General features: G+C 37.4%; 1 non-coding gene across 1 annotated transcript; it reads right to left on the bottom strand.

Moving 5' to 3' along the window:
- Window positions 1-491: 491 nt before the first annotated feature.
- On the bottom strand, window positions 492-564 carry TRNAE-UUC (transfer RNA glutamic acid (anticodon UUC)). The gene has a single exon. It is a non-coding gene; the product is annotated as a tRNA-Glu (tRNA).
- Between the last annotated feature and the right edge of the window lie 9,672 nt (window positions 565-10,236).

The following is a 10,236-nucleotide window of genomic DNA, read 5'->3' as shown; positions in this document are numbered from 1 at the left end:
TACAGGATTTTAGACTGGAAATAATCTTCCTTGAGAATTTTGAAGTCCCTGCTTCATTATCTTATAAACCTGCCATTTCTGATAACATCTTTATATGTAACCCATTTTTCTACCTCTCTGGAGCTTTTGTTCTGAAAATTTACCATGAAATGCCTTGGAGAGGGTCTATATGTTTAGCTTTTCGCAGGCCTTCATGATAACAGACTAATTTCCTTCAGTTCTGGTAAATTCTTGTATTATTTCTTTAATAATTGCCACTTTTTTTCCCTGTTATTTCTTTCTGGAATTCCAGCATTAATCTCCTGTTTTTCTTATCTTCCCTGCTTTCCATCTCTTTGCCTTTTGTTTTTAACTTTGTGGGAGAATTTCCTTGATTTTATCTCTGACTCTTTTTTGAACATATATCAACTATCAGGTTTTTTTTTTTGTTTTACTTATTTTTTATTTTTTAAATTTTTTTTGGCCTCACCGTGCAGCTTGTGGGATCTTAGTTACCCAACCAGGGATTGAACCCGGGGCCATGGCAGTGAAAGTGCCAAGTCCTAACCACTGGACCACCAGGGAACCCCTCACGTTTTTAAGATCATTCTCGTTTTCTGATCTTTTTACAGCTTTCTGTTCTTATTTCATAAATTCAATATCTTCCCTGGTGTATTAAAGAGTTTTTCCTTAGCTCAAGTTGCCATAACAAAATACCATATACTGAGTGGTTTCAACAACAGAAATTTATTTCTCACAGCTGCAGAGTCTTAAAAGTCCAAGATCAAGATGCCGGCAAAGTAGGTTTCATTCTGAGGCCTTTTGGCTTGTGGGTGGTCACCATCTAGCTGTGTGCTCACCGGACCCCCTTCTGTATATGTACACTTGGAAAGAGCAATCTCTCTGGAGTCTCTTCTTACAAGGACACTCATCCCATCAAAAGATCCCACCCTCATGACCTCATCTAACTTTAGTTACCTCCCAAAGACCCCATCTCCAGATTCCAATACAGTGAGGGGTAGGGCTTTGATATATGAATTCGGGGGCAGACACAGACATTCAAGCCATAATAGGTGATTTTTTTAAAAGAGTTTTTTAGTTATCTCCAGGTTTGTTTATTTTTTCTGGGTTCTTTTTTTAAGTATAACACTGTCTGGAACTGCACTAAACGTTTCACATTGATTTTTCTCAATTCTCAGTGGGGCTCTTGGTGCTGCCCACTGCTCATTCATTTCGCTCCTAGGTCTTTTTTTTCCTTTCTCATTTTCTCCAAACTATCTCATGACTTCCAACCCCTTTATCCCACCATCTCAACACTTTCTTCTCCCCTACTGCCAGAATTCTCTGGGTTTTTGACTTTGCCTTCTTCCTTTTGGTCTCAGTGAAAGATGTTCTTCCTCTCAGTGGCCAGACTCACCGGGGACCCATTCTCAGTATTCCACCACCTCCCAGGTCTCCAGGCCACTTTGACTGATCCTAACTGTCCTATACCTTTTACCTATGCCTCTGTTCTTTCCAACCCTCAGCAAAACAAGCATGCTCACCTATCTTCCTTTTAAAACAGTTTCCTTTGACTTTCCTCAGGTAAACTTGTGGAAAGAGGAGACCAAACTTGCTGTTTTTCTCATTATCATATTGCATCTACTGTCAACATGTCTTTGAAACTATCCCTACAAACATCTCCAAATCACTGAATTTCCAAGAGATTCTCAAAACATCAAAAAGATGACTTCCCTAGGGACTTCCCTGGTTGTCCAGTGGTTAACACTGCTCCCAGTGCAGGGGGCCTGGGTTCGATCCCTGCTCAGGAAACTAGATCCCACAAGCATGCTGCAACTAAAATTCTGCATGCTGCAACTAAGACCCAGTGCAGCCAAATAAATAAATAAATAAATAAAGCAGGAAAACAAAAAAGTGACTTCCCTTGACTGTTGACTAGCGTGCTCACTGGTGTATTTGAGAATTTCTAAGATTCTACTCATTCTCAGTCTTCCTTTATTGCAAAATAGAGGACTTTTATTCCTAGCTTTTTAAAAGTGCTGTGACCAGATATTTATTTTGGGCTAAGGTCCAGAATGTGATGCAGGTATGGATTTGGTAAGCTTTTAATCAGTAGGGTTCTGTTTTCACCACTGAATATAAAATATACAAGTAGCTCTTGGTAAACTTAGCAATCGGGAAGGAAGAGTGGTAAGGATAAAAAAAAGAGCAAATTCTTAAAAATCTCTTCAGAATGTAATTTGTACTGTACATTATTTGAGTAGTCCTAAAACGTGTGTTCTTTGAGCATATTAATGTGGGCACCCAAAGGAGAAAGGCTTACCTAAGAATGTGCAGAGTGATGGAGGAAAGCCAGCCCAGCCTTAAAAACCAGTCATAGATTCTTGGTCAGAAATTAAGAGTTGATGAGTATAAAGAGATTTTTATAGCCTGTGTAGTCCTGATTATAACTTTTTAACCTAGGCATCTTAGTTTTTGTTTAGGGGAAAAGACTAAAAATTTTGCCTTTCTAGAAAACAAAATATGTTCAGTATATAATGACAGCCTTTGTATAAATTTGTAACCCATGAGGTTGATTATTTTGAAATGAACAACACTCATGTGGATATATAACTTCTGGTATACTCGTTACTTTTTATCCACAGATCCCAGTTTGTGTTCTGTAGCAGATGAAAACATTCATCCTAGTTGTGCTGCCCTTTTTCTTTTTAAGCAATCAAAATGGAGTAACAGTGCCACATACATTCTTGTCTTTCATTTTTAGATCTGTAGGTACATACAGTATTGCCATGAATGCACTGCCAAAAAATGTTTTTCTCTGTTTCTTAATGAATTACTTTACCTTGACTTCTCCTATATTTAAAAACAGAAATGCACCATTTTCAAAAACTATTTGATCTGGGCCATAAGATTAAGGAATGTCTAACAGTACAATCTGATTCTGATTACTTTAATATATTGTCTTTAAAATATTTAAGGAGTTTTGTGGTTGAAGCTAGAAGACCTCTTAATCACATTCAGTATTCCTTACACTTCAGGATACTATAACTTTTGCTTCTAGTAACTTTGTTGAAGAGCTTTGTTTTTCAATAAACTAAAAAAAAAAAAAAAAAAAAAAAAAAAAAACCTTAACCATTTGACGTTTTACTACAGACATTGCCACTATTTTGATCACACTCTTCTTGGTGATACGAGAAGTATTTAAATGTTTTGCCTTTTCTTTTGTTCATCTGTAGATCTTTTGGGGTATGTTCTAAGACCAAGGATTCATTGAAAAATAAGTTTAGGCCATAGGCTGTTCAATACATGGATCAGCCACTTTCATATAACTTGCATTGTCAGCCAAGCAAATACTTTTCCACTTCCTTTCATCTATGCATGTTTTACTGCTGATACTCTCCACTGTGTGCCACTGTGTGTCCTGTTTCAGTATTTATTTTAATGACTATGCACAGGTGACCATGGTCTTGACACAAGAAGTCTAAGTACTTGAGTATTTCTCGCTGCACATTTCTTCATCACTAAGCATTGTAAAGCAGAGCTTTATTAAAGTTTTTTTTTTGTAACTTGGTTTCATCATATATATTTGTGCTTAGGAGTTTCTTCTAAATAGAAATAAAAGTGGAGTGTATAATTTTAAACTTTGCTGCCAATGGGAGAACCAGTTATGCTTTTAGTTAGTAACATTACTCTAGTAGACTGTGCACTGAAAATTGTTGCTGTGAATTGGTTGTTTTCTGTTTGTTTTGGGTGATAATAAAAGTGCCTACATTATAGGGATTTTTTTTTTTAGGGTCAGATGAGTTAATTTCACATAAAATGCTTGGAATGTGCCTAACACATATTTAGCACTCGATAAGTGTGATCTATCACTTTTGTGTGTGTGTGTGGCCATGCCATGTGGCATGCAGAATCTTAGTTCCCTGACCAGGGATTGAACCTGAGCCCCCCTGCATTGGAAGTGCGGAGCCTTAACCACTGAACTGCCAGGAAAGTCCCCACCTATCACTTTTTTTTAACCATATTCATGGGACAGCCCTTTATGACAATGCAGTAGCAGATAGGGGGGCTAATGAACTGAGAATGCTGCACAGAGCTATTTGCCCTTTCCCCCACCTCATCTTTTTAAAAATGTATGCATAATATATCTTAAGGAAATTATATTACAAATATATGAAGACAGCCCCAATACATCATTGTTTGGTAACATACTATGATATTACATATTTCATTTTACAGTATTGCATAACTTGCAATATGAGACACTGTATTATAGTTTGGATAATCATTTTCCTGAAAGAGATTAAAAAATAAAAAGAAAAATATACTTTGGAATTGGTTTATATATCTATTATTAATAAGTTTGACTGCAAGTAACAGGTACCCAAGAGTGACTGAACAAGCAGGAATTTAAGTGACACCAAAAAAGTCCACTGGTAGTTTGGGTTGTCATAGAGTCCAGCGATGCCACCAAGAACTTGGGCTTTGTTCGTATTTTCACTCCACCATTCTTCACACGTAGGCCTATATCCTTATGCCTGTTGCCACACAGATGCACAATGGCTGCTCCACTTCCAGTCTCACGTCAGGCAAGAAGAAGAAAGGTGGGCAAAAGACAGGAAAGCAGGAAGGAGTAGTGCATGTACCCAGTAAAGAACATGTTCCCAGAAACCCTTAGTTTCTGTCTCATTGACCATAACTCTCATTTGGCTTCTCCTAGCTGCAAGAGATCTGGGGAAGAGTGTTTTTAAAAGTTGGGCACATTGCCTCCCCAGACAAAATCAGACTTGTTAGTAAAGAAGGGGGAATGGATGTGGTATACAGCAGTGGCACCACAGCTTGCATGTGAAAACTGCACAGTTGCATTTTGTTATAGCTCTTCCCCTTAGTCTGTTCATGCTGCTGTAACAGAATATCATACACTGAGTGGCTTATAAACAACGGAAATATTTCTCACAGTTCTGGAAACATTTCTCAGTCCGAGATCAAGGTGCCAGCAGATCTGGTATCTGGTGAGGTCTCTCTTCCTAGTTCATAGCTTTGCTTCTCACTATGTCCTTATATGGTGGAAGAGGCAAAGGAACTCCTTGGGAGTCTCTTATAAGGGCACCCTCATGACCTAATCATCTCCCAAAGGCCCCACCTCTTCATATCATCACATTGGGGGTTAAGTCTCAACCTACGAATTTTGGGGGAGACAAACATTCAGTCTCTGGCATCCTCTTTCACATCTGTTGTCTCCTTTGATACTACATAGCTCATTTTTATATAGAAGAAAAAGGGTCAGAGAGGCTGAATAATTTACTCAGTAATGACCCAGCTAGAATTTCAGCCTTTCCATTACCCATCAACTCCTCGAGAGTTAACTGGAAACAACTTTCAGCTCCATAGGCCTCACCTCAGCTGTATAGATAGCTAGTTTTGAAGGAATGTAATTGTTTACATAGCTTATGAAAACATAAATGCAATTTCAATATTGTTGCAGTGTTGCACATTTAGTAATCCATCAGTGGGAAGAGACGAGTAGCTGCTATGAATTCTTGATGGAGTGATTGATTTAGCTTAGCTGAGGTAAGGCAGCTTACCCAGAGTAGGAGCAGAGATGACCCACTTCCCCAGTGCAAATGGTCTTTCATGGCATTGCCTTGCCTTTGAGTTCCCTCTAGAGGGCATTGCTGCCACTGACAGTCTGAAAGATCGATCCTGCGGAACACGAAAAAAACCTGATTCTTGCCACTGCAGTGTGATACTCAGGTTTACAACACTACTCTGGAAGAATTTAGATGTAACAATCTGACTGTTTAGAAGCATGGACTCTCTTGGTTCTTTAGTCAAACTCAGTATCAGCAAAGCCACGTTCTTGTGGGGAGAAAACTAGGCAAGGCATCTCCCCCAACTTTCCGGTGCTCCAGAAAACCCAACTCCTGTAATCATTTTTATTCTTTAAAAAATGTTTAACTACATAAGTAAAACAGGAATACATTCTCATTTCGTAACTAAGAGCAATTCAGGTTTACTCAACTCCACTCCAAGTCCCTTTCCTGAAGGAAATCTTACCCATTTCTGTCTTTTCAGACTTTTCTCTATGTATTACATCTAGACAGTGACAGTAATGTAGACCAAGCAGTTCCTGAGGTGTGCAAAGAACATTTATTTTTGTTTCCCTCTCTTCTAATCCATTTTATAAGGCTAGTTATTACCTGTTCCCTGGATGAAATTTAGAGCAAAGACTCAGGCAGTTTTACCAGCAAGTTCTATAAATATTCAAGGAAAAATAATTCCAATCCTGCACAAACTATTCCAGTATGTAGAAAACACTCCCCAAATCCTGTTATGAGGATAGCATAAAGTGTGATACCAAAACAACATGTGAAAGGGAAAATTACAGGGCAGGCTTATTAATGAAAAACCAAATATGGCAATGTACAAAAAAGGTAGTACATCCCAATCAAGTAGAGTTATGCACAGTTAGTAAAATTTTAAATCAATTTAGTTTACCATATTAATATATTAAATGAGCATCTCAAAAGGTGAAAAAGAATTTAGTAAAATTCAATATCAACTCAATTTTTTAAAAAAATATAATTTAGCAAAGTAGGACTGTACTTCTTTAACCTGATGAAGTGTATGTACAAAAAACCTGCAGCAAGAAATCATAGGGACTTTGCTGGTGGTCCAGTGATAAAGACCCCACACTTCAACATTCACAGAAAGATACACCAGATGAAAAGGCAGAGGGCTATGAACCAGATGAAGGAACAAGATAAAATCCCAGAAAACAACTAAATGAAGTGGACATAGGCAACCTTCCAGAAAAAGAATTCAGAATAATGATAGTGAAGATGATCCAGGACCTCAGAAAAAGAATGGAGGCAAAGATCGAGAAGATGCAAGAAATGTTTAACAAAGACCTAGAAGATTTAAAGAACAAACAGATGAACAATACAATAAGTGAAATGAAAAATACACTAGAAGGAATCAATAGCAGAATAACTGAGGCAGAAGAATGGATAAGTGACCTGGAAGACAGAATGGTGGAATTCACTGCTGTGGAACAGAATAAAGAACAAAGAATGAAAAGAAATGAAGACAGCCTAAGAGACCTCTGGGACAACATTAAATGCAACAACATTCGCATTATAGGGGTCCCAGAAGGAGAAGGGAGAGAGAAAGGATCAGAGAAAATATTTGAAGAGATTATAGTCGAAAACTTCCCTAACATGGGAAAGGAAATAGCCACCCAAGTCCAGGAAGTGCAGAGAATCCCATACAGGATAAACCCAAGGAGAAACACGCCGAGACACATAGTAATCAAGTTGGCAAAAATTAAAGACAAAAATTATTGAAAGCAGCAAGGGAAAAACGACAAATAACATACAAGGGAACTCCCATAAGGTTAACAGCTTATTTCTCAGCAGAAACTCTACAAGCCAGAAGGGAGTGGCATGATAAAGTGATGAAAGGGAAGAAACTACAACCAAGATTACTCTACCGGGAAAGGATCTCATTCAGATTCGAAGAAGAAATCAAAAGCTCTACAGACAAGCAAAAGCTAAGAGAATTCAGCACCACCAAACCACCTGTACAACAAATGCTAAAGGAACTTCTCTAAGTGGGAAACACAAGAGAAGAAAAGGACCTACAAAAACAAACCCAAAACAATTAAGAAAATGGTCATAGGAACATACATATCGATAATTACCTTAAACGTGAATGGACTGAATGCTCCAACCAAAAGACACAGGTTTGCTGAATGGATACAAAAACAAGACCCATATATATGCTGTCTACAAGAGACCCACTTCAGACCTAGGAACACATACAGACTGAAAGTGAGGGGATGGAAAAGGATATTCCATGCAAATGGAAAACCAAAGAAAGCTGGAGTAGCAATACTCATATCAGATAAAATCGACTTTAAAATAAAGAATGTTACAAGAGACAAGGAAGGACACTACATAATGATCAGGGGATCAATCCAAGAAGAAGATATAACAATTATAAATATGCACCCAACATAGGAGCACCTCAATACATAAGGCAACTGCTAACAGCTATAAAAGAGGAAATCAACAGTAACACAATAATAGTGGGGGACTTTAACACCTCACTTAAACCAATGGACAGATCATCCAAAGTGAAAATAGATAAGGAAACAGAAGCTTTAAATGACACAATAGACCGATAGATTTAATTGATATTTATAGGACATTTCAACCAAAAACAGCAGATTACACTTTCTTCTCAAGTGCACACGGAACATTCTCCAGCATAGATCACATCTTGGGTCACATATCAAGCTCAGTAAATTTAAGAAAATTGAAATCATATCAGGCATCTTTTCTGACCACAACGCTGTGAAATTAGAAATCAATTATAGGGAAAAAAACATGAAAACACCAACACATGGAGGCTAAACAATACGTTACTAAATAACCAAGAGGTCACTGAAGAAATCAAAGAGGAAATCAGAAAATACCTAGAGACAATTGACAATGAAAACACGATGATCCAAAACCTATGGGATGCAGCAAAAGCAGTTCTAAGAGGGAAGTTAATAGCAATACACTCCTACCTTAGGAAACAACAAACATCCCAAATAAACAATCTAATCTAACCTTACACCTAAAGGAACTAGATAAAGAAGAACAAACGAAACCCAAAGTTAGCAGAAGGAAAGAAATCATAAAGACCAGAGCAGAAATAAATGAAATAGAAACAGAAAACAATAGCAAAGATCAATAAAACTAAACGCTGGTTCTTTGAGAAGATAAACAAAATTGATAAGCCATTACCAGACTCATCAAGAAAAAGAGGGAGAGGACTCAATAAAATTAGAAATGAAAAAGGAGAACTTACAACAGACACTGCAGAAATACAAAGCATCCTAAGAGACTACTACAAGCAATCCTATGCCAATAAAGTGGACAACCTGGAAGAAATGGACAAATTCTTAGAAAGGTATAACCTTCCAAGACTGAACCAGGAAGAAATAGAAAATATGAACAGACCAATCACAAGTAATGAAATTGAAACTGTGATTAAAAATCTTCCAACAAACAAAAGTCCAGGACCAGATGGCTTCACAGGTGAATTCTGCCAAACATTTAGAGAAGAGGTAACACCCATCCTTCTCAAACTCTTCCAAAAAATTGCAGAGGAAGGAACACTCCCAAACTCATTCTATGAGGCCACCATCACCCTGATACCAAAACCAGACAAAGATACTAGAAAAAAAAGAAATGTACAGACCAATATCACTGATGAATATAGGTGCAAAAATTCTCAACAAAATACTAGCAAACAGAATCCAACAGTACATTAAAAGGATCACCCACCATGATCAAGTGGGATTTATCCCAGGGATGCAAGGATTCTTCAGTATATGCAAATCAATCCATGTGATACACCATATTAACAAATTGAAGAATAAAAACTATATGATCATCTCAATAGATGCAGAAAAAGCTCTGCACAAAATTCAACACCCATTTATGATAAAACTCTCCAGAAAGTGGGCATAGAGGGAACCTACCTCAACATAATAAAGGCCATATACAACAAACCCACAGCAAACATCATTCTCAGTGGTGAAAAACTGAAAGCATTTCCTCTAAGATCAGGAACAAGACAAGGATGTCCACTCTCGCCACTATTATTCAACATAGTATTGGAAGTCCTAGCCATGGCAAACAGAGCAGAAAAAGAAATAAAAGGAATACAAATTGGAGAAGAAGAAATAAAATTGTTACTGTTTGCAGACGACATGATAATGTACATAGAGAATCCTAAGGATGCCACCAGAAAACTACTAGAGCTAATCAATGAATGTGGTAAAGTTGCAGGATACAAAATTAATTCACAGAAATCTCTTGCATTCCTATACACTAATGATGAAAAATCTGAAAGGGAAATTAAGGAAACACTGCCATTTACCATTGCAACAGAAAGAATAAAATACCTAGGAATAAAGCTACCTAGGGAGACAAAAGGTCAGTATGCAGAAAACTATAAGACACTGATGAAAGAAAGATGATAGCAACAGATGGAGAGATATACCATGTTCTTGGATTGGAAGAATCAATCATGTGAAAATGACTATACTACCCAAAGCAATCTACAGATTCAATGCAATCCCTATCAAATTACCAATGGCATTTTTTACAGACCTAGTACAAAAAATATTTTAATTTGTATGGAGACATAAAAAACCCTGAATAGCCAAAGCAGTCTTGAGGGAAAAAAACGGAGCTGGAG

Source organism: Lipotes vexillifer, unplaced genomic scaffold (assembly GCF_000442215.2).
Source record: "Lipotes vexillifer unplaced genomic scaffold, Lipotes_vexillifer_v1.1 scaffold853, whole genome shotgun sequence".
NCBI lineage: Eukaryota > Metazoa > Chordata > Mammalia > Artiodactyla > Lipotidae > Lipotes > Lipotes vexillifer.
This window is presented reverse-complemented; position numbering and strand designations above follow the sequence as displayed.